The following is a 26,360-nucleotide window of genomic DNA, read 5'->3' as shown; positions in this document are numbered from 1 at the left end:
ATGGAAGGAGGGAGGGAGAGAAGAAGGACCCAGGGAATAATGGCCGAGCAACAAGGATGAAAGGAAAGGGATGTGGAGGAGAACGGAGGGAGGAGATGTGTTGGGAAATTTAAAACAACGATAACGTGGGAAGGGGGGGGGGGCGTTGATGTACACAGTGGGGAAAAGAAGGGGTATAACGAGAGAAAAAAGAAAGAGCAACATTAGTAGCCTCCCGCTTGTCCCATTTTGACAATCCCCTCCATATCCCATATTTCCCCCTCCCGCACTCCACGTTCGTTTCCCAGTGTCAGCAAAGTCTTTATAGCCTCAGCTTACGACGGTGTTTGGTTTGGGCTTTTTTTTCTTTTCGTTTTAATCGCATTATTAAAAACACACAAAAACCAGGTATACTGTCTGTAAGGTTGAAGTTCAGCCTGCCTCCCAACCACCCCTCCCTTCGGAGAGAACTGAAAAATGCCCTACTAAATAATTCACATGACCTGAGTTGGCTTGGAGAAGGAAGGCGAAATATATAAGTCTGAGTCAGCAAGCCAGAGCCTGGGAGGATCCTGTTTTTTTAAACACCACCAAACCCCCCAAAAACAGCAACGTGCAAGCTGCTACCTGCCGTTGGCTACCTTATGACTGTGATGTATTTGGTGGGAAGGGTTCACCCATGGCTCCCAAAAACACCACCAGAGAGAAGGACATCCTTTATAAGCAAGGTGAACAAGGCAGCCCAAGAAGTGCCTACATTTTTTTCATTGGTTTTAGAATGATACATATAGACAAGCAAAATAAAACAATTATTTGGAACTGTTCTTCCTTCCTCTCTCCCCAACCCACCCCAGCTTTTAATATTGCCCATTGACACTTAACAGTTAAGTAAATAGACAATCCTATGTATACTTAGTGGGGGAAAGTAATAGCTGCCTTTGAGGCTTCTTCCTAAGGGCAAATGGACAGTGAACAACATCCTCCATGTTGAAATCCTGTAGTTTCCCACAAGAGCCATAGGAAGCTTGACTATTTTAAAACTAGGCCAGTGACATGAGTGTGAGATATAGGGTGTATTTTTATATATCTGAGCCTTGAAGCAGGGGGGTTAATCTAGTGTGGCAAGATGTCATTATGTTCAGGGAATGGCCTTTAAGGCAGATCATACCACCTCTGCAGCTTCATCTTGCATTGCTAGAGCAACTTATTTTAAAGCCACTCAACCCCTTTTGATTAATTGATATATTACAATACTTCAGCACACAGTGATCAGGCTCAGTTCAAATCCAGAACGCTGTTTTCGTTATGGCAGGCTGATCTACATCCACACTATGCACTTAAAGCTATACACTATACACTTATATATTGCTTTACCAGTCATGGAGAATCCTGGGGGTTGCAGTTTGTTAAGGGTGCTGGGAACTGTAGGTCTGTGATGTCAGCATGCTGAACATACTACAGTTCCCAGGATTCTTTGTGCAAAGACTTGATGGTTAAAGTTGTTTAACAGTGCTTTAAATGTATGGTGTTGATGTGATGCAAGGCTAGCCCTCCAGGAAGCTCTCGAGCAGAGTATTTAAGGCAGCAGCTCTCTTTGCTTTTTTGTCCACCTGCCATTCTGCTCCTCTACCTGTAGCTGGGGTGGGGCAGTACTAGCTTCACCTCAGTATGCCTCTGAAGCACTGCCACTGAGAATGCAAGTGGGGAAAGTACTCTTGTGCTCAAGGTTCTGCTTGTGGGCTTCCCATAAGCATCTGATTGGCCACTGTGAGAACCAAAGTCAAGATCAGAGTTATTGGCCTCATCCAGTTGGGCTCTTGTGATGTGAACCTTGGGGGTTCTCTCCTTGTCCTGTCCTTGGTGATGTCAGTCTCTTTTTTGTCTCCATTCACCTGTGTCCCAGTTTGCAGCTTGCTTTTACTATCCGACAGAATTCAGGGGGGTTAAATGATAACTCCCAACTGCTCTACATAGCATTCAACATTCTGGCCACACTAAATTGGGTGTACTGCTTCCTGAGATCAACATTGTTAGGGCACTAGCTGTAAAAGGGAGCAGAGGCGTAGAACTCATTAAGCGTCAAGATAGATAGGTGGTGACCTTACAGAAACAGTGACTGTGATCTTAGAATACTTTAAACAATTATGAATGATACACTCCAACTGAACATGGTTAATCGTTTTAGGGTCCTTAACAACTCTTCTGTATATAGAAGGCAATTTTTATTTTTTATTTTTAGGATGCATAATGACAAAAATAGAATAGTGATTCGTGCAGTAAGAAAATAGTACATCTCTTGTTTATTGATGGCTTCTCACCTTGGTATTTTAAAAAAACACGTTCTCCTGAGGTTCTTTTCTCTCAGAGGAGGATAAAAGCACCAAGGGGAACAAACAACAGATAAGGAAAGGTTCTGTAGTCCTTGCCCACAAAAAACAACACACCACCCACTCACTCCTCTTGTTATATGATTGAGGAAGGTCAATGATCTGCTGCCGTAAAATCTAGTTTGTTCCTAAGAGACCTCTCAGAATTTGAAAAACTAAGGCTTTGATGATATAACCAGTGTGCCTGAAAGTCAGCCACACTGAACTCAGTAGGACTTATTTCTGCGTAGGGATGCCTAGGATTGTGTAGTATTAGTAGTTGTAGTAATAGTAGTAATTTTATTATTTGTACCCCACCCATCTGACTGGGTTGCCCCAGCCACTCTGGGCAGCTTCCAACAAATATAAAGCATAATAAAACATCAAACATTAAAACCTTCCCTAAAGAGGGCTGCCTTCAGTTGTCTTCTAAAAGCTGTATAGTTATTTTATCTCATTGACAATTGGTGGGAAGGCGTTGCACAGGGTAGGTGCCACTCCCGAGAAGGCCCTCTACCTGGTTCCCTGTAACTTTTCACCAGAACTGCCAGAAGGCCCTCAAAGCTGGACCTCAGTGTCCAGGCTGAACGATGGGGGTGGAGACGCTCCTTCAGGTATACTGGGCCAAGGCCATTTAGGGCTTTAAAGGTCAACACCAACACTTTGAATTGTGCTCAGAAACATACTGGAAGCTGGTGTAGCTCCTTTAGGACCGGTGTTATATGGTCCTCGCATCCACTCCCAGTCACTAGTCTAGCTGCTGCATAATGGATTATTTGTAGTTTCCGAGTCACCTGCAAAGGCTGCCCCCCATAAAGCGTAGTGCAGTACTCCAAGCAAGAGTTAACCAGTGCATGTACCACTCTGGCGAGACAGTGTGCAGGCAGGTAGGACCTCAGCCGCTGTAATAATGCAGTGGAGTTGGAAAGATTGTTTTTCTTTTTTTGCAATAACAACTTTTATTTTTCTTTCTTTTTAATTTACCCGGAGACCCTCCAAAATACATTATGAAAGCCTGTATTCCTGTACATACACCACAACTTATAACACTACATGTCTATAATACATGTACTTATTAAGTGATCCAGAAGATAGTATAAAGTATTTGGTTTTCTGGATAATTTGTAAATGAAATGAAGCTCTACCATTCTCCTGCAAAGGTAGCAAACAGCAAAGTAGTAAAACCAGTGCTTTTTTCTGGTGGTACTCAACAATACGCAGTAGCGGCACCATCCCCCCACCTGAGGTGAATTGTACATGACTGGCTCACTTCCATCCTAAGGAACTCAAAAGTGTTAATATCTATCAGTTCAACAAATTGTGAATCATTCCTAGCTGAAACTGCCTTGGGGGAGCAAATCTGGGCAGCTGTTTCAACAGAGCACACAAGTGCTACATAATGATTGAAGAGAACAAGGAGATGCATCATGTAAGAGCAACAGGGGGTGGGGAGACAAAATGTAATTATCCAAACTGGAATATTGCCCCAAAAGTATCTCAAACGAACTGTGACAGTCACAGTGAGCCTAAACTGCAGAGTGTTTGTCAAGATACAACTTTGGCATGACAGCGCTCTAATAGGAGCCTGAGCACCTATGTCATCAGAGGAGGATGCTGGGGCAGAAATCCAAGGGTTCTCTCAGCATAGCTATCTGGCTACATTTAGGAATAGAACACACTGACCTCTAAACAGTGCCAGTACCAGGCCATTTTGTGCCCTGGGCAAGGGTAACTACTTGCCCCCCCCCCAGAAACAAATTGCTAACTTCAGTTTTCAAAAAACCAATGTCTTGTAGAAAAAAATAAAAAGCAATTCTAATGAATGAGTGACTTCAAAAATGATAAAATCCTTCAAAAATATAAGTAAAATGTTATCAGAAATTTATAAAACAAAAACTAATCTATCCAAAACTATGCCCCTCAAAGGTCAGTACTGTGCCCCTCTGAGGTCTGTGCTCTGGGCGGCTGCCTAGTTGGCCTAATGAAAGCACTGGCCCTTTGTAAAGCAATCCCTGCAGTAGGACCATTAAATCCAGAGATAAAAATTGCCTAAGTGCACCGCACCACTACCATGAGACTGAGCACAGAAGGAACATTCCACCCACTAAATTTGAACCTAACTTCTGGATGGGATTTCCTCCCACTTATGTGCTGAGCTAACATAGCTCAGTTACAGGCACACCAACTCCTAGGGCCAGAGGTGTCTTCACCCCCCTCAAAATCTGCTAGGCCCCCTCAATTTTGAGGGGGCGGAGGAACCCAAGCACGGAGTCAAACACGGCATGTTTCTGTGGCTAGCTCCTGAGCATGAGAGAGAAAGCCACACTGCACTGGGCTCTGCACTTGACCTCCCCCCAATGATGCAGTGTTGAGCACCGCCCCACCCCCCAATCTTGGGTGCAAGACAGCGCCTCTGTTCAGGAATTCTTAGAGACCAAATATGGCCTCTTTTTTCTTGGAAATTATGAAATTGAGGTCATGAGTGTAAGAACAGTAGCAAACAACCCTACATATTGATCACATTAAATGTAAAGAACATGGTCTACACCAGGGGTAGTCAACCGTTTTATATCTACTGCCCACTAATGCGTCTTTCTTGATGGTAAAATTTCCTTACTGCCCACCAGTGCTCGATGGAAGGAGGATTCAGCTTGTGCCGTAGAACCCCCTACCGCCCACCTAGAATCCTGAAATGCCCACTAGTGTGCAGTAGGGACCAGGTTGACAACCCCTGGTCTACACAATGCTCAGCACTTTAAAATCCTATTGATTTCAGTGGGCCATGGGTAACTTTCCCATTGATATCATTGGCAACCTCAAAGAGCTTAAGGTTGTCTAGATCGTTTCTGTTAACTGTTAAATCAGAGGTAGGGACCAGCAGGCCAGATCTTCGTCTCCCCTTGCTCTGCATGCCAGCTTTGGCAGGTGGTGGGGAGGCATGTTCCTCAAAGGAAACATGCTGGTGAATCAGCACCTAGCAGGATAGAATTCTCTGCTCATCGGCTGATGGGTAGAGGGTTCAGCCCTGCTCTGTGAAGGAGTCTGCTTCACCAGCATTATCCCTCAGCAAGATGGACCCTCACCCATCCTGTCACCCAGTGACATCAACTGATGGACAGGTGGGCACCATTTGGGGGAAATGACATTGCTGCCAAACTGGGTGGGAATTGGATAGAAACTGATATAAACAATCTCTCTAAATATTTAACAGTGATTATTTCTATCAGTTTCTATCCTTCTCCACATGCCTAACAAGAGTCCGAGGAAAAAATAAATATATAAAAAAGCATTTTATGTAACACTGCAATATTATCTGTGTCTACCCAAAGATAAGCCCCGATGGGACTAATTTCCAGATAAGTGTTTATGGGATCACAGCCTAAAGGCATATATAAAAAAAGATTCAAGTTATTTCACCTTGGCTTAATCCCAGCCGTTAAAAATGTTTTGTTGAGTATTTGTTTTTCTTAAAGATTTCTACATTGGATTTCCGCAGAGTTTACAGAGCAGTTTACAAAAACAATATACAACTTGGCTTTATGCAGAGGAGATCCGTTAAAACTAATGAACAAGAACTTTTAATTTCAACAGGTCCTCTCTCAGCAAAACTTCAGCTGAGTATTACCAGTGTGTTTTTTAAAAAATGTCATTGCTATTTCAACTCTTTGCATTGTTCATTAAATGTCAAAATGGGCTATCCCATGGAAGATGGAGCAAGCTTGTTTTCTCCTGTCCCCAAACCAATGGGTTCAAGTTACAAGAAGTTCTGATGGTAAGAGCTATTTGACAGTGGAATGGATTCCCTTGGGAGGTTGTGGACTCTCCTTCACTGAAAGTTTTTAAGCAAAGGTTGGATGGCCATCTGTCATGGATGCTTTAGTCGAGATTCTTGCCTACCACGTTACATACCACCCAACAATTGTCTGATGAAAATAGGGACATCAATAATAATAATAATAATAATAATAATAATAATAATAATAAAAATTTTGGAGGGTCTGCATGTTAAAGTCCTTATAAAACAACAACAACAGCGGCTTAAATTGTGCCCACAAAATAATGGAAACTCATGGAAATTCAAGCCTCTCAAATATCAGCGATATCCAGTTCAACCTAAAGCTGGAAAGCAACTGCTCACTCAACAACCTTTCCCTGGATTATAATTTCTCATTATTATTATTATTATTATTGCAAAGTGGCTTTCAATTCACCTGGTCATTTATGACAATAAGATAATCCAATGGATGACAGGTAACAGGTGCAATGGCAGCTGGGAAAATATTTTGTTTCCTCCTGCTGTCACAGTGATCTATGTGACAACCTATTTCAGCACAAGCCACACACCATATTTGCTCCAGGTGTCTCCTTTCTTGTTGCATCTGCCTCAGGCCCTTTAGAAATCAGATAGACCTGCGCTGGAGAAACAGGAGACAATGTCTTGGTAGGACAGTCAACCTAGTACAGTGGTAAAGGTAAAGGTAAAGGGACCGCTGACCATGACGTCCAGTCGTGGCCGACTCTGGGGTTGCGGCGCTCATCTCGCTTTATTGGCTGAGGGAGCTGGCGTACAGCTTCCGGGTCATGTGGCCAGCATGACTAGGCCGCTTCTGGCAAACCAGAGCAGCACACGGAGACGCCGTTTACTTTCCCGCCAGAGCGGTACCTATTTATCTACTTGCACTTTGGCATGCTTTCAAACTGCTAGTTTGGCAGGAGCAGGGACCGAGCAATGGGAGCTCACCCCATCGCGGGGATTTGAACCGCCAACCTTCTGATCGGCAAGCCCTAGGCTCTGTGGTTTAATCCACAGCGCCACCCGCGTACCTCCTAGTACAGTGGTACCTTGGTTTAAGAACAATTTGGTTTACAAACTCCGCAAAAACGGAAATAGTGTCTTGGTTTAAGAACTTTACCTTGGTCTAAGATCGGAATCCGAAGATCACCGGCGACGGGAGGCCTCATTAGGGAAAGTGTGCCTTGGTTTAAGAACAGTTTTGGTTTAAGAACGGACTTCCGGAATGGATTAAGTTCGTAAACTGAAGTACCACTGTACTGTATTCCCAAACTGAGAAGGCAAATTGGCAGAGTAGTTTCACAGACAGTGGGAAATTTTTCTTGGAGAGTTTTCTGTTAAGTGTCTAGTGGCTTAAAACCTCAGTTGGCCAATACTCATGATGAAAGCACAGGAAGGCATATATCTGTGTCATCAAAAAGTGAAGGTGTCATTCTCATAGCAGCAATGACTAGATCATTACTTGCAAGGCTGGTACAATATAGGCAAGCTCAAAATGTGTACTGCAATCTGTAGTGACTAAGTGAAAAATTAGTAAAAGGGAAATTAAACCTGCTGCCTCAATACCTTTTTAAAGTTGCCATCAAAAGTGTGGCCTTATGCTCAAAATTCATATGATTAGCTTCAACTAGCAGTGACACCTGTTGCTTTTGAGGAAACAATTTTATGCCTTAGCGTCTTAAGGTGGGGTTTCTTTTCCTCTTCCTTCTTAGATACAAAATATTGTTTCCCCCATCTTGTCTATCTGGTTTCTGGAAAACTGGAGGCATATGTTACCTGGGGAAATCTGAATTGTGAGTGTGCAAGGAGACTGTAGGAAAGCAGTTTAAACACTGAGAGCATCTAAGCTGCCTCTGGAGCCTGGAGGCAAAAAAGCTTTGAACCACCTCAGTGTCCCGACTGCATTTTTCAAGCCTCTTCAATTTCTAGCCCTGTGCTACACACTTAGAATCACAGAATTTTAAAGCTGAAAGGGACCACAAGGTTCATCTGGTCCAACCTCCTGCAATGCAGGAATCTTTTGCCCAAAGTGGGGCTCGAACACAGAACCCTAAGTCTGAACATGACTTGAATGCCATAAGGTTGGAAAGGCAAACACATAAAACACATAAAAGAATATTGTTAAAAGTTTGAGGGTGCTAAATGTCTGCATTTAGTAAATGTTGGGATTTAAAACAGGATGTCAGACTTGTTTGTCTTATGATGTGTGTTGTGTGGCAGACATCCCTAATCCTGGTGGCCCTGGGATAATGAGTCATTAGCACATCAAAAGAGTGAGGCCTTGGCTGATGTTAGAAAAGGCAGAGATGGTAAAAACCTGGGTGGAACAGTGTGATGCAAGCTGACAGGAGAAAGGGGTCAGAGGAGTGGCATAGGGTGGGTTGCCAGTGCCTGGGGCAGGCAAGCCACCATCAGACCACCCAATTAAAGCCAAGCAGGGCTGAGCTGCGCTGCCTGCCCGTCTATGCAGGGGTTGAGCCCGGCTGGCCGATGCAGCCCTTGGTAGGAGAATCTCCCTGATGGCCACAGTGAGGAGTGCCAGGCCGGGCTGCACCAGGGGTCACCCCTTACCCACAGCCTTCTATCTGTGCCCATTCACCGTGGGACTGGGTTTCTCGGGCCATTGTCCAGGGAGTACAGCCTGCAAGGAGCAAGCTGCCTTCGCTGGGGTGGGGCAGGGATCCCTGCAGAAGCTATGAAAAAGGCAACTTCCACGATAGCAACCATTAGGAAAAGAACTGAAAACAAAACTGCCACTATCAAAATGGCATAAAATTATACAAACCTAGATTTGTATATTGCCATATTTCAAGAAGTGAAAATCTGGGCATAAAAGTTGTTGAGCTAAAAAGAAGAAGTTGGGTTTTTTTAGCTATTTTCCCAGAAATTTGCCAAAAAGGCAACATTTCCAATATGGGCTGCTATACAGCCAGGTTTTACTGGACATCTTAAAATGGTTGCCAAAAATTCCACCTGGGTGCCCGGATGTATGGCAGCCCTGAGAAACCTACATGGTGCAACTGCATTTGCAATACTGTGGACAGTTCTGGTCACCTTACCTCAAAAAAAGGAAATTGTAGATTTGGGAAGTTTTCAGAAAATGATAACCAACATGGTCAAGGCGATGGAACAACTCCCATATGGGGAAAGCTTGCAGCTTTGGAGACTTGTTGGTTTAGAGCAGAGCTTTCCAAACTGCGGATTGTGACACATTAGTGTATTGGCTGCCGTGTAAGTGTGTCATGCGGTCGCTCTTATAAGGGGTAAGTTTAACCTCTGGTTTGCTAGTAAAGCTGAATTACTGTGTCATGAAATGATGCATGTCTGAAAAGTGTGTCATCAACATAAAAAGTCAGCAAAGCTCTGGTTTAGAGAAAAGGAGAGCTAAAAGTGACCTGATAGAAGTGTATAATTTGACACATGTATGGTGTAGGTAGAGAACGGTTTTTCTCCCTCTCTCATGACACCAGAATTTAGGGACATTTGATGAAGCTGGATGCTAGAGGATTCAGGATGGATAAAAAAAGGACTTCTTCACACATCACATTGTTTAGCTATGGGATTCACTCCCACAAGAGGCAGTGATGACCATCCACTTGGATGGCTTTAAAAGAGGATGGAGAATAAGCCCATCAATGGCTACTAACCCTGTGGATATGTTCTGCACCACAGCAGGAGGCAGGCTTGTACAGAGGTGGGGCAGCCGGGTACACTTGCCCTGAGCCTCAGAGGGCAAAGCTGGCCAAGGGCTCCTGGTGGGGATTGGCTGCTTTTTGTTTGAGTTTATAGTTTTATTCTAACAAGACTCCTGCCTTGGGCCTCAGAAAGCTCTGCATGAGCCTGATGGGTGGTTGTATGGTTCTGAATACAGTCATACCTCGGGTTACAGATGCTCCAGGTTGTGTGTTTTTTGGGTTGCGGACCGCCGAAACCCAGAAATACTGGAACGGGTTACTTCCGGGTTTCGGTGGCCGCGCATGCGCAGAAGCACTAAATCATGCTTTGAGCATGCACAGAAGAGCCAAATTGCAACCCGCGCATGCGCAGACGTGCCGCTGCGGGTTGCGGACATTCATCCCACATGGATCATGTTCGCAAGCTGAGCATCCACTGTACTAGTTGTTCAAAACTGGAAGTGCTGGTGCACTTACATCCTGCTTGTGTGCGTCTAATAGACTATCTGGTTGGACACTGTAAGAATAGGATACAGGGCTAGATGGACCATGGGCCTGATCCAGCAGGCTCATTTTATGTTCTTATGTCTTTACTTTTACCATTGCTAGCACCACTGCAAAATATTTTAGTACTGAGATGGGAAATCTGTTTTGTCTCTCAGGTGTTATTGAGCTGCAGCTCCCTTCAGCACCAGTGAGTATGGTTAAATGATCAGGGATGGTTATCTAATGGTAGGACCAGTCCTGACAATGAGTGAGAGAACCTGAGCTCACTGGGTGTTCCATCTATGCTTTAGACTACAGCAGGGGTGGAGAACCTGTAGCTCTCCAGATGTTGCTGGACTACAACTCCCATCACTCGTGACCATTGATCATGTTGGCTCAGGGAGCTGGAGCCCAACAACAACTGGAGGGCCACTGTTTCACCATCCCTGCAGTAGGGCATCCATTTTGAAGGGAAACAATCTACAGTGGTATCTTGGGTTACAGATGCTTCAGGTTATAGACTCTGCTAACCCAGAAATAGTACCTCGGGTTAAGAACTTTGCTCCAGGATGAGAACAGAAATCGCATGGCAGCATCGGGAGACCCCATTAGCTAAAGTGGTACATCAGGTTAAGAACAGTTTCAGGTTATGAATGGACCTCCAGAACGAATTAAGTTCTTAACCCGAGGTACCACTGTAATCAAGATTGGCTATATATACAACCACATCTACCTAATTCAGAAGAGATCGTCTACTGAAAAAAAGACTCTGCTTTTTGTCCTCTGAAATCCTTCCACTTTGAAAACCTGCCACACTTTTATGAGTCTCTAGCTTCAGGTAAATTATTAGGATATACTGTTAACTGTTTTGTTGCCTGGATGTTTCTTATTTTATGACCTCATGATGACTCCTTTGGCTTCTTCATCCATATAATGTCTTTCTATTCCACTTGTTTTTGCATATTTTCTATCCTCACCCCCCCCCCCGCAAACAGTCACCTCTCCTGATTAGCTAGCAACTTTGCTTGAGCATCAGAAGACGTATGTAAAGCATGAAGTCAGCATGAATATCAAGTCACATCTCTTTAAAGCAATGAACAAAAGGCCAGCTCTGCACGGGGGATAAACGAACTTAATTTTTACCCAATTTGTCCAGTCACAAGTGGCAAATGCAGCAGTTTATCTTGCTGCACTGCAGGTTAGCAGCTCCACAGATTACCTTAGGTTCACCCCAAGACCCATTTTGTACTGCAAAATAACAAGGTGTCTGGAACTGACACTTGGCTATATAAAAAAATGAAATAAAAAGGGGAAATTGCCTAAGGATTGGAAATAGATGTCTCTGAAGTAAAGAGGCAAAGTACTGTTAAAGCTGTAATTCTGGGGGGAAATGAGACTTCAGACAGAGTACTGTATTGCATTCAATACAATTCAAAGGCTACAGCCAAGTGACATTTTCGTTAAAAAGAGAGAGACCTATTTAGTGCCAAGATTGAAAGGAAATGGGCACACACACACACACCAACTTTTATGAAGGGCAGAGAGAACTCTTAAATTACATTTCTGGGTGTACAGTATTCTGTATTGTTTCCCCATAATCACTTCCTGCACAGCCACACGTATTTTGTGGGATAACCATCATCATATAACCAACATGCTTAAGTCTAACTAATGCATGAAGGGGTTAAGACCATAGAGTAAGCTGTCATGCCAGGCTTAGCTCACCTTGGGTGGGACTAGGTAAGCAAGTCTCTCCCCACTTCCCCACAGTCTACTGCAAAAACTCAGCATGTGCGGAGGTCTGAATTGATTGCTCCAGCTCAGCTGCATGGCTCTCACAAGCCTCTCTTCAGATCCTAGACTTTCACCACTTTGAAACTAAGCCAAGTTTTACTGTCTGTTCAACTTTTCTGACTGATGATTGGGAAAGCACATATGCCTGACCTTTGAAGAATTTGTATGTAAACCAATTTTTAACTTACCAAACACGTGGTCTTTTCTTATGCTGGGGGAAGAGGGAAGTTTTGGAATTCACAAAGACATATTTTAAACCTATATTTTCATGCTTTACTTTGCTGCATATTCTGTGTTTTAAAATCTCTACTGGGGTTCTCTCACCATAGAGAACTTGCCCCAAGCTTGGATCTTGCCATCCAGAATTCTCCTTTCTAAAAATACCTATTTTTCCATGAACCAACATGTATTTCCAACAGGACCTATGGAATAGTCTGCACAGTGGTTCAGTATGCATCCTTGTCTCTGATTTTAAGGACTGAAGCAATAAGCTTTACTCACCACTCCCAGCTTATTGCTTCAGTCCTTAAAATCAGAGAAAAGTGGTGAGTAAAGCATCCAAAGGGCCCATCCAAGCATGAGATCAGTAAGCAAACTATCGTCCCCTTTTCTCTTTTATCCCATTGCTTTCTATCTCTCTGGATAGATAGATAGATAGATAGATAGATAGAGAGTGAACTGCCCTGGGATCTTCATTCATCCTTTATTTTATTTTATTCAATTAATTGATGGTAATTGTGCAGGTTTGCTTCATGTGGTAAGAACTTGGCTATAATTATTCTGAACATTTATTATTTATACTCAGTGGTTATATATTTTTGTGTATGATTTTATTTATATTTTCTGGAAAGTTGATCCATTCTCTATGCATTTGGACACCTCAGAATAAACTGTGTCATATTTGGCAGGTTGGTTCCTGAAAATGAGGGGGCAGGTTTTTCTGCTTAGGTTTGATTGATATTAGACACCATTCTGAATCAAGATGGTGGACCAAACCTGTCAAAAGCACACTGATCTGGTCACCTCTTAAGATATCGCCAAATTGTTCCAGAGATCAAGGAGCCGGTTTGGGCTTATGTTTCAGCTCCCTGTTGTTGTTTTTTACCCGGAACTGTTTCTGGACATTGTCTTTCAGGTTGGCCTTGTGTTTTTCCTTTCAACCGTGACCTTGCTTTTTGGATTGCACCTGTGAGTTATGGCTACTATATTTCATCCAAAGCAGGACAGTAATCAAATTATTCATGATGTTTGCTGAGTTCGAGGAGGAAACTTTTGCCTGTGTTTGGCTATAATTGGATGCAGTGCTATTTTTATAGAAAAAGAGGTGCCAAAACTCACCATGAATGTCTCCCTTGCCCTCTTATAATGGCAATGGCGCCCACCTGAGATGTGATGGACTTGAGTTCTAGTAAGTTCTGGCTGAAAAAGAAGCCCTGATTCGATGTCTTATGGAATCAAGATGGCAGTCAGAACCTTAAAAAAGCTACACTGATGTAGACACCTCTTAACATAGTGTGGCTACTCTCACTGGAGGAATCATTTTTGTTATGGAGGAGTAGGCTGTGTCAATGGGCACTGAGATAAAGCAGCAGAAGGAAGCAGATAAATAAGGTCATGTCTGTTGACACCCTTTCTTTCGTTATAAAGATCACTTTGTACACTACACCCACCCACTATTGCACATTGCAGAAAGCTTTTCACTACCTGATGGAATTAATTCTTTCGGCAATGGCATGTTCTCAATAGATTAAAACAGCATGAGGGCGATAGACTATATAGAAACGAAAACAGGATTGTCATACAGCTTTTATTAAACAATACAACATGTGCCTCAGCAGTTGCACTGTGCAGGATGTATATGCCACACATCTGAACGATACCAGTATAGCATGCAGAGAGCTGGACTTTTCATTCTGATTGGAAAGTTTTCTATTTGCAGACAGGCATTTGGTCTTTCTTTCTTTCTTTCTTTCTAATGGGGGGGAAACAGATCTACATCCCTCAGCATTTTGTCATTTCCTTTCCACTGCATCCTGCTTTTCATGTAAGATACAGAGCCTCCACCCACCCCTACCCCTCTGTAATTCCACTGCAGAATGTTGGCAAACCGGTCCGTCAACTGCTAGTTCTACAAGGCCCAGCTCAGCCAGAACAGCTGCTTTTTGCTGGTGCTTTCAAACATCATGTTAAAATATTTTTAAAAAGCAGCCTGTGAAGCAGACATTATTTTATGGATATTTTATCCATTAATATGGAACATCACACACACACACACACACACACACACACACACCCCACATTGGCCATGCTATAGATATTTTTACCCCAGAACATTCACACATGAATTTAATATCATCCTACCCAAATGCCACTGTCATCACTTTCATCTGATATTTCAGCCCTCTTCAGTCATGTGAAGGCTAAAAGTGTAGAGGGCTGGGAATCCACATACAAGTCTCACCTCTTACGGATGCTTTAGCTGAGATTCCTGCATTGCAGGGGGTTGGACTAGATGATCCTTGGGTCCCTACTAATTCTAAGATTCCTATTATTAAAATTATTATTAAGATTCTAATTTCCTCACATGTGTGAGCTCCTCTCAGAGACCTTCATGCATTGAATGCAAAAGTCTGAATGGATTTGACTGAATGTGCTTTGAAGCTTCTGTGCGATCAGGAACCTCAGTAAGGATCATGTGCAGGCTTGTAAGCATATTCAGCTGAACATGTAAACCGCATAATAGGAGGACTTATTTTCCAGCCGGAACTCACAGGAACTCAGTTCTAAGCACCTCTCAGGTGGGCGCCATTGGCATTCTAAGAGAACAAGGGAGGTGTCTGCTGTGAGTTCCGGCACTTCTTTTTTCTAGCCAAAGTCACATCATGTGCTGCTTCACTAAAGGGCACATAAGCAAGTTGCTGGTGACTTTGTTGCACAACAAATTGCACAATTGGTTTTCCAAGGAGTTTCTGCAAATGCAACAGTTGCATTGGATTTCACTTGTCTATTTCTGCAACAGCCCTTGTGGCAGCAGACGGAGAACACTGGATGCAGGCCATTGTGAACTCATTTGGAATAGATTTTTATTTTTTTATTTTTTATTTTTTTACCCCAGAAGCTTTCGGAAAGACCAGATTTCACACTGTGTTGAGGACTGTGTCATTTTTTTCTGCCTCAGGCACTCAGATGATTCAAGCCACCCCTCGTTTATGCACTTAGCAAACCGCCGAAACCTTAATTAAGCTCTGTTACATCAAAAGGAACCTAGAAACTTACTACCTTTTAATTTGTTATCTAAAACTCCTGTTTGCTTGACAGACCAAAGTGTGGGGGAATTTTAATGAACGATACATCATGGAAGGGATACAATATGTTACAAGGGACAGATGTTAATAGCTAGTTTTATCTTCCCTGCCTTACTCATTATTCCACACTTCTTGGAAACTTTATTAACTGGCTTGGGAAACTTGATTAACTGCTGCCCTTGCTGGTTTATTGATGTAAAGGAGCTCTCCCTACATTCCCTCATATCTTATCACCAGCGTGGTCTTGTTTAGACAGTGCATGTTAGTTCAAGTCTGAAGACATTTCCCTTCCTCCCCAATTAGCCAAAGGCTGGAAGGAGAATGGGGAGTGTTACTGCACACACTCCAATTGCCTTATTCGGCTCTTAGTCCGGCTGACACAGAAGGCAATACTGTACATACTTTTCATTTAAAAGTGTGTTCTCAAAAGTTTTGGTAGCCAAACTGAGGCCAACATGACCTTGGGGTTCAACTTCTCCACTTGTGGGGACAAGGCTGTGGTTTCTTTCACGCAGGGTGGAGGGTGATCTTCCTGGAGAATGCAGCTGAAGAGGGAAAGATGAACCCAGGAAGATTACTGAGGAAGATTGGTAGTCCCATTTGTGTTTTACAAGCTGGTCTCTGACTGTAATAATAAATTATTATTATTATTATTATTATTATTATTATTATTATCTTAGGAAGATTATCTACCCTCCAGAAATTTTTGCTTGAATAGAAGCTGAAATGTGTGTATGTGTGTGTGTGTGTGTGTGTGTGTATACTGTGAGTGGCTTCTGGGTGTCATACCAACTTTTGACTTGGCATAGCCTTGGTGGGCATTGTCTTTTGTCTTAGTGATCATGCCCACCATAGCATGCAGCCTCCCAAAGGTTGGTTAAGAAGAAATGTGGCTCTTGGTCAGGGGCGCTAACTCCTAGGGGCTGTCGTGACTTCAGCCCCCCCAAATGTATTTGATGGGGCTGACTCCCACCCCCACCCCCCAAAGTTGATGTGAGGCATGTCAAGCCACTGGCGTGAGACCTGAAGTGTGCTTCTGGAAGGACATTGGATCCTCCTCCTTCTCCTGCTATGGAGGGGAAGCAGCCCCTAGCCTGTGACTGTGGCGGTGGCAGGAGCCACCAGCCATGGAAGTGGCATTGTTGCATCTGGGAATGCGGCTAATGTTTGGGTATCACACACAATGTCGTGATGTCATGTGCGATGCCCAGGTGCAACTTTGTGACATCTTGTATGATATCAGCCCCCCACCCCCATCGGTGCACCACTCAGGTCCTGTGTTGTTTAGGATGGGGCACTTGTGTGGGGTGTGTGTATGTGTTGTAGGGATCAAATGAGGAGGGGGAGAACCATGCATGCCACCTTGAGTAAGGTGGGCTATAAAAGCTAAAATTAAATACCGCACAGTACATACATCAGTTAAAAACTGGTATTTACAGTTGGGGAATGCCTGGCCTGAAAGGTACATTTTAAATAAGTTACAGAAATTCACCACTTTGGGTTCTTCTGTATTGCAACAGGAATTCATTCCATAAAGTACACTAGCAAGGCTACCCATTTGGAATCTGATTTTCCCATCTCATATACTGCCCCTAAGAATTAAAAAAAAAAAAACTTCTAAGGAAAATATTTAGCCTTCCCTGTGATGAACAGTTATAGGGCTGGCATTTGATTTAGAGTTTGCTGATAACTAGTGGAGAAACAGCATAAAATAGATTCATGTGGGAGCCCATTTGACATTTGGATGAATAACAGATGAGTCCATTATGATCCTTGCTTATGAAAAGAATGGTGAGTGAATTCATAATGATTAGACATTTAAAATAACATATTATCTAAAAATATGTGTGGCCTGGCATTAAATAACCAGCTGCAGGACTCCGAAGAGAATGAAATGAAATGGCAGGGAGACCAAATAATGCACTTCGTATCAGATCATTTATCACAGCTCCTTTAACTTCTTACTAAACACGCTGGCAAAATTTGTGCAAGCAAGTCTCTGGAATGTACATATATTCAGTGCTTTTTAGAAAAGGGGTACTTAAGGGTACGCAGTACCAACACCTTTTTGGGGGGATTAAAAAGTGTGGCACTTATTGTAACAACTTCCTGGTGAGTACTGACACCTATTTTTCTAGGAAAAAAGCACCGCATATATTTATTTTTACCTTAATAGAGGAGTAGCCTGGAGGAAAGAAATAAGGCTTATATGGAACACAAAGGCACTAATGTTCAGGGAGTCAATGGCCTGGCTTGCACGTCATGGTAAGCCAAACTACGGCTTACTGAGACTGCTAAAATGTTCTGGCTTCTGGAGAGGAGCTTTACTCCTTCCTGGTCCTTTTAGCACAACATGACATTGTACCTAAGCCAAGGTTTGACTTAGCATATAGGCTGGTTCTACATTGATCTTCTAAACGTTATAAAATATAATGTTGTAAAACGCTTAATGGCAGTTACCCTTTGCCGGTGGCTTGCTGCTCTTCCTGGTGTCACGTTTTAATTAACGTTCTAAACAAAGCTTATAGTATGAACCAAGGTTTGCAGTTCAGGTATCTGTTCAGTTGTGTCAGTTTACAAATTATTATTCGTGAGGGTAGAAATTAGCCTACTGTGCAAATGCAAAATTTACATTAATTGCTCTGCTTGGTTTTGTCTCTGGCCCTGTCTACAAGCAGCATGTGGACCCTGAAAGGTTGCTCAGATAAGAATGTGGCCCCCAGGCCAAAAAGGGTTCAGCACTTGCCATTCCTAGAGACTGGCATCCAGAGGCATATCACCACTGACAGTAGAGTAGGAAGATGAGAGCCATCACTGCCACTGATAGCATCATCCTCCCTGCATTTACCAGATTCCATAAGCATGCATTGAGATGGTTATTAAGTGTGGTAATGACATTTGCTCTGGATTGTAGCAGCAAGAACATTGTCTTAAATTTACCACTCCCTAAAGCTTTTGCTATGTATAGTATTACATAAATGCATGCCTATTGCAAATTACTTTCTGCAGTCCCATGTTGAGCCAAGCAAGGTCCATGATGCACTTCCTGAAGGTACCAAAGGGGAGTCCTTGGAATATTTCCATTAGTAAATAGCTTTTCCTCCTGTGAGGAAATGGATGAAATAGCCAGAGGTACTGGGATTCCTGTGGATTTCATGTCAGTCGTAGGGTATGGAAATAGCAGTTAATGATGACACCATTTGATTCCATGCCGATTCCCTACGTGAGACAGTCCTGGCCCTATGGAAAGTATGTTTTTAATTGCTTCAGGGAGTGACATATGATCACTTCTATTTAAAAACTCTGCCTCTGCAACTTTTCAGTAGAGGAAACATCAACTGTCTGTAGTGAAAGCTTTGACCAGAAATAATACAATAAAATACAATGAACACAAATTATAAATGTCATTTGTAAAATGCCAAACGTATAACATGCCCAATGGAAGATAGCAGGATAAGATGGAGTCTTGCTGAGAAGTATTTAAGGGAAAGTATTTGGGTAATGATTGTCAGAAGACTAATGGGTTGCTGTTGGAGAAAAGGGTAAAGGCAGTTTGGAGGTAGCATTAACAGATTGTGTCAAATGCCAGGCGCTGGAGATAAGCATACAGGTCTCTTCATGTATGGGGTCCAGTGTCCTCATCACTTTTTCAATACAGAGGAAGGAATGGGCAGATCTGCCAATCTCTCTTTCCATCAGTTTCACATTTTCCAAATATTAAGTTCAGTTCTCCACATTTCCACATCAGTTTGTGATAATGCAAAGTTCACCTAAACATACACATTTGTATGGAATAGGCCTAATATGCACATTTTTACTAAACAATTTCCCCCAATAGAGCACATTTTCATACGTTGTTTTCACTAATATACCCATTTATATGCACACTTTAGTATGCATGTTTGTACACATTACTTGGCTGCATTGCATACTTCAGAGAAGTGTGAATTGCTCACCCTGTCGGTGAGGGCTACTGGTACTAGGGACATGGCCTTTTCATTGGGGGCCCCACAATTATGGAATTTACTTTCCCATGCACTCTACCAAGCTCCCTCTTTGCCAGTCATTAGACACACTAAAAAAACAACAGCCACAAAGCCCTTGAAGATTTATTGGTATAAGGGTGGCTTATATCAGTGCATAGTTTAATGTGTTCTCGAAGCTACCAGCATGAGTTTGACCAAATTGCGGGAGGCAGTGGAAGACAGGAGTGCCTGGTGTGCTCTGGTCCATGGGGTCACGAAGAGTCAGACATGACTAAACAACAACAACAACAAGAGGCTTGGTGGTGAAATCTTTGCTTTTGGGAGCCTGTGGAAAGCCTGAAAATAGAGTGTTCCAAGGTGTGCTGGGCAGCCACCTGAGGAGCTGCTAGATCCCAAGCTGGCCTCACCACTGTTGCACAATGGCACCAGGCCCATCCCAAGACTGATCTCAGTGCCAGTCTAATCCTCTTGCCCGCAACTTCCTCTGCCGCTGTCGCAAGCAGTAGGGCTGAGAATGTGGTTGTGGCCCCAATGCTCTGCAAAACCCCACAGCGGGGTAGGTGAGAAACGCCAGGTTTGTGCCCTAAAGGGATAAGCCAAAGACTTCTTAGGAAAGAAGGTTCTGGGAAGGGGTTTAAAAGAAGACAGAGAAAAGGCACCATATAAGTGCTCAGTAGTCATACAGGACTACAAAGTAGAACTAGGTGAAATAGCCAGGCCAGGTTAATTATAAATGAGGTGTGACAATTTCTTTATGTTTGAGAGTGCAAGATGATATGTACCTAACCTGGGAGTGAGTCCAATTGAGATCAGTGGGATTTACTTCTGAGTAAACAAGCGTAGGAGATTCACTCCCTTGATCTGGTGATTATCTTCGCCTCTCTCTCACACCCACACTCTCACCCTCTGACAATATGTGCTACTTGTGCCTTCAAACAATATTTGCTGAATTCTGATGCACTAGGGCAGGGGTCAGCAAACTTTTTCAGTAGGGGGCAGGTCCACTGTCCCTCAGACCTTGTGGGGGACCAGACTATTTTTTTGGGGGGGGGGATGAACGAATTCCTGTGCCCCACAAATAACCCAGAGATGCATTTTAAATAAAAGGACACATCCTACTCATGTAAAAACACACTGATTCCTGGACCGTCTGCGGGCCGGATTTAGAAGGCGATTGGGCCGGATCCGGCCCCCGGGCCTTAGTTTGCCTACCCATGTTCTAGGGACTGCAATGTTTATAATGGAGTTTAAAACTGGCCAACCATGCTGGATGGAAAAATTGCCGCTTAATAACTCCAGAGCTTCCAATACCACTAACCTAAGAAGTATCAAAGTCTGCCTCATATTCATTGGATCCTTTTGGCTGTTTATAGTAATCAAGACATTTGTCTATCAGGATACGATTTGACTTTGTCTCATGGGATGGTAACAGATTGAATCAGGCCATGTGCCCAAAATCTGAAATCGTGCTGTATTAGGTAATGCTTTGGCACCCTCTAGTGGTGTGAAATGGTAAGGCTTGGCTTAGCTTCCCTGAAACCCGTCAAACTTCAAGCAGTCAATTTGGTTATTTATTTATGTGTATAATAATCACTGGCACGGATTTCATTTTAAGCTTTGTTAAATTTTTATTTTTTATTTTTTATTTTTTTGCAATTCACACCAGTGTAAATTAGTTGAGTGATTCAACTGTCAGCCTCAATTTTGTGTTTGGAAGTTAACCAAAGGTTAGCCTGGATCCTGGGTAAAATTCCATTCCTGCACCTTATTTGCCATCATACTTACCCCTTGATGCCTTACCCTCTTGCTGGCAAGGCCACTGAGTGACAGGAACCTCACTGACTAAATCACCTGACTAAATGCTGGGTTGCAATAAATATCACAAGGTAACTGGCAAACAAAAGCTGCTGAGAATCAAGTTTTGGAACCTTAAAACTCCTGCATCAGACTGGAAGTCCTGCAGAAATGCAGATAGAGACCAGTGTCTCAATGAAGCTGCTTTGCCAAAACAGGAAGCCACATGCCACAGCAATTGTCCCCAACAAGGCAGTCTATTCAAGAGCACCATCTAAGACAGGGGTCAGCAAACTTTTTCAGAGGGGGCCGGTCCACTGTCCCTCAGACCTTGTGGGGGGCCGGACTATATTTTGAAAAAAATATATGAATGAATTCCTACGCCCCACAAATAACCCAAAGATGCATTTAAAATGAAAGCACACATTCTGCTCATGTAAAAACACCAGGCAGGCACATTCTACTCATGTAAAAATATGCTGATTCCCGGACCGTCTGCGGGCTGGATTTAGAAGGTGATTGGGCCGGATCCGGCCCCTGGGCCTTAGCTTGCCTACCCATGATCTAAGAGATAAGCTTTGTTGATGGCATCAAATTTCTTCCAGTCCTCCTCAATCCTCTCTTCTCCCAGGTCACGGGTTCTGCCGGTCATTTCAGCCAGTTCCATGTAGTCTATCAGTTGTATCTGCCATTCTTCCAGTGTGGGTAGATCTTGAGTTTTCCAATGTTTTGCGAGTAGTATCCTTGCTGCTGTTGTTGCATACATAAAGAATGTCTGGTCCTTCTTTGCCACCCCTTGGCCGACAATACCCAAAAGGAAAGCCTCTGGTTTCTTAGTGAAGGTATATTTAAATACCTTTTTTAGTTCATTATAAATCATTTCCCAGAACGCCTTCACTTTAGGGCAAGTCCACCAGAGGTGGAAGAACGTTCCCTCACACTCTTTGCATTTCCAACACTTATTATCAGACAGGTGGTAAATTTTGGCAAGTTTGACTGGGGTCATATACCATCTATAAATCATTTTCATTACATTTTCTTTCAGAGCGTTACATGCAGTAAATTTCAATCCATTGCTCCACAACCTCTCCCAGTCCTCAAACATGATATTATGCCCAATGTCCTGTGCCCACCTTATCATAGCAGATTTAACCGTTTCATCTTGTGTATTCCATTTCAACAGCAAGTTATACATCCTTGAAAGTACCTTAATCTTTGGTTCTAACAATTCTGTTTCTAATTTCGATTTCTCCACCTGGAACCCTAGTTTCTTATCATTTTTAAAAACTTCTTTAATCTGAGCGTAATGTAACCAATCTCGCACTTTGTCTTTCATTTTCTCCAAACTCTGCAATTTCCAATTGTCTCCATCCTTTTCTAGTATTTCCCAATATTTTGGCCATTTAGCCTCCATATTGGGTCTTTTTCGGGCCTTGGCTTCCAAAGGTGAAAGCCACCTTGGTGTTTTATTTTCCAGCAAGTCTTTATATTTTGTCCAGACATTAAACAATGATTTTCTGACAATATGGTTCTTAAAGGCCTTATTTGCTTTAACCTTGTCATACCATAAATATGCATGCCATCCAAAAGCATTGTTAAACCCTTCCAGATCCAACACATCAGTGTCCTCAAGAAGTAGCCAGTCTTTTAGCCAGCAGAACGCTGCGGCTTCATAATACAACTTTAAGTCTGGCAGGGCAAAGCCCCCTCTTTGTTTTGCATCAGTTAATATCTTAAACTTAATTCTGGGCTTTTTGCCCTGCCAGACAAACTTAGAAATGTCTCTCTGCCACTTCTGAAAGCACCCCGTTTTGTCCAAGACCTGAAGTGTTTGAAATAAAAACAACATCCTTGGCAATACATTCATCTTGATAGCAGCAATTCGGCCTAACAAAGAAAGTTTCAATTTTGACCAACTATCTAGGTCTCTCTTAATTTCTGTCCAGCATTTTTCATAATTGTCCTTAAATAGACTTAGATTTTTTGCTGTTATGTTTACCCCTAGGTATTTTACTTTTTTAACCACGTTAAGTTCCATCTCATTCTGAAACCGTTCTGACTCTGTATCCGTCAAATTTTTCCCCAAAACCTTAGTTTTCTGTTTATTTAATTTAAATCCAGCCACCCGACCAAAATCATTAATCAGTTGTAATACTCTTTTCGTACTGGGCTCTGGCTTCTGCAAGGTCAAAACCAGGTCATCTGCAAAAGCTTTTAATTTATATTGTTTCTGACCGACCTGAATTCCTTCCACCAACCGATCCTCTCTAATCATGTTTAATAGCACTTCCAGAACCGAAATAAATAACAAAGGGGAAATAGGGCAACCTTGTCGTGTCCCTTTTTCAATTTTAAACTCTTCTGTAACCACATTATTAACTATCAGTTTAGCTTTCTGTTCTGAATATATCGCCCCAATCCCATTCTCAAAACCCCGTCCCACTCCCATCTCTTTTAAATTTCCCATCATAAACTTCCAGGAGATATTGTCAAAGGCCTTCTCCGCGTCTATAAAAATTAAGACTGCTTTTGTATTTATGTCTGTTTGCAAAAGTTCCAAAATATCAATAATGTTCCTTGTGTTAGCAAACAGATGTCTTCCTGGGAGAAAGCCGGCCTGGTCCTTATGAATTACTTCATTTAAAACTTTTTTAAATCTAATTGCCAGAATGTCTGCAAATATTTTGTAATCCACATTTAAAAGAGAGATGGGACGGTAGTTCTTAAGTTGTGTCTTTTCAGCTTCCGACTTTGGTATTAATGTGATAAACGCTTCTTTCCACGACTCCGGTGCCCTCCTCCCCTCCATAATTTCATTGCTGACCTCCATCAAAGGTTGTATCAAATAGTCTTTTAATGTCTTATAGTACTTGGAGGTCAGCCCATCTGGTCCTGGAGATTTGCCAAGTTGCATGTTCTGGATAGCTTGTTCAATCTCTTGTCGTGTTATTTTAGAATTCAGGATTGTCCTATTTTCTTGTGACAATTTAGATAGTCCGTTTTTTACCAAAAATTGTTTAATCTCAACATCATCTTGCGGCCCTTGGGTATATAATTTTTTGAAGTATCTCTGGAAACACTTTCTAATGTCCACTGGGTTCTGGATGTTTTTTCCATCAACCTCTAAGTTTGTAACAGTATTTAATCTTTGTCTTCTCTTCAACTGCCAAGCTAGCAGTTTTCCACATTTATTCGCCGACTCAAACGTTTTTTGTTTCATTAATTTAACCTTCCATTCAATTTCCTGATTTATCAATTTAGAATATTGTGTTTGATAAAGTTTAATTTCTCTCAGAGTTGGCTGTGACTTCGGATTGACTCTTAATTTCTTCTCTAATTCTTTTATTTTTTCCAAGATCTTATCTTTTTTCTCATTTTGTATTCTTTTCTTTACTGCATTCTGTTGTATCAAGAATCCCCTCATTACAGCTTTACTTGCGTTCCAGATTATTCTTTTTTCCACCATGTTATTCATATTTATCTCAAAATAGTCCTTCAGAACTTTTTGGGCCTTCTTGGTAATTTCCTGATCTCTAAACAAATTGTCATTCATCTTCCATCTAAAGGATCCAGTTGGTAATAATGTCATATCCATCTTTACTGCATTATGGTCGGAGCAGGTCTTTGGGCAGATTTCCACTTTTCTGACGTTAGGTGCCAGGCCTCTGGAAATCCATATTTGGTCGATTCTTGTCCAGGTCAGTTGGGCTTCAGAAAAGAATGTTCCCTCTCTTCCTAGCGGGTTCTTTGTCCTCCAAATGTCAATCAAATCCATATTGTCAGTCATTTCAAAAAAGGTTTTAGGTAGTCTGCCGTCTTTTGTAACATTTTGACTTTGTGACTTGTCCATGTTAGTTGATACGACCCCATTCATATCTCCCATCATTATGATGTTGTTATAATCTAGGTAGTCCAGCATTGTCTCCTGCAATTTCTTGTAAAATTCCGATTTCCCTTCATTGGGTGCATAGATTCCTAATATCAGCAGTTTCTCACCTTGATGTTGTATCTCAATAGCCAAAATTCTTCCATGTTCATCTTTAAATAGGAATTTAGGTGACAGGCTCTCTTTTGCATATATCACCACACCTCTCTTCTTAACTTTGTCGGACGATACAAATTCCTGGCCCAATCTTTTATTTATTAACACTTTTCTGTGGAGCCTCGTCACATGTGTTTCTTGTAAACAAATAATGTCCAATTGTTCTTTTTTTAATATATGAAATATTTTCTTCCTTTTTTCCGGAATGTTACAACCATTAATATTCCAGCTCAACAGTTGCAGAGACATCCTGAACTATCTGGTTATTTTTCAAGGGGTGGTATCTTCTCAGAGTCTTCAGGTTCCACAGATGCTGATGTTGGTACTGGCGTTGCCTCAGGCCCAGAAGGTAGTTCAATTCCTTTTTGAAGGTCTTCTCCGTGTGTAGACAAGAATTTATCTCTCTCTTCCAGTGTTCTCACTTTGACCTTTCTCCCTCTAAAGGTAAAAGATATTCCTTGGGGAAATTCCCACCTGAATGGAATTGCGTTGCTCCTTAGTAGTTTAACAAGTTCAGAATAGGCGGCTCTAAGGTCAAGCAGTAGTCTTGGGATATCTTTATAAATTTCAATTCTTCTATCCAACACCTCCAGTGATTTTACAAAGTGTAGTCCCAAAATCTTATCCCTTTCCTCCTTTGATCTCAATGTTATCAAACAGTCTCTGGGCCTCTCCTTCTTTATAAATCTTCCAAGTCTGAAAGCTGACACAGTTTTAAAGTCCTTTTCTTCCAGGTTCCAGAACTTGGAGAATTCTTTGGTCAAAAACTCAGTTAGATGTCCTTCTTCTGCCTCTTGTAGTGATCTAATCCTTAAGTTGTTCTCACGGTTTCGCAGTTCTATCATCGAGAGATAAATCTGGTGTTCCCCGACTTGTTTAGTGAGTGGTCTTACCTCTTGCTCTAAATTTTCAAATCTTTGTCTGGTATCCTCAGTCAATTTCCGATTTTCTGCTGAGGCCTCCGTTAACTGTCCAATTGCTTGTGCATTCTGTACCACTTGTGTGGTTAATTTATTTAGACATTCTGTGTTTTTATCAATCTTTGCTGATTGCGCATCTGCTTTCTTGTCCAAAGCTTCCAATTTTTCAAAAATTTTGTCTAGTACAGAAACAGATGCTCCTGAGGCCATATCTTCCAGTT

General features: G+C 42.3%; 1 protein-coding gene across 1 annotated transcript in view; it reads right to left on the bottom strand.

Annotated features, from left to right (window-relative positions):
- AMMECR1 (AMMECR nuclear protein 1) overlaps positions 1–26,360 on the bottom strand; it is a 132,116-nt gene that overhangs the window by 92,874 nt on the left and 12,882 nt on the right. The gene's annotated exons all lie outside the window — the stretch shown is intronic.

Source organism: Podarcis pityusensis (genome assembly GCF_964106645.2).
Source record: "Podarcis pityusensis genome assembly, chromosome: Z".
Classification (NCBI taxonomy): domain Eukaryota; kingdom Metazoa; phylum Chordata; class Lepidosauria; order Squamata; family Lacertidae; genus Podarcis; species Podarcis pityusensis.
This window is presented reverse-complemented; position numbering and strand designations above follow the sequence as displayed.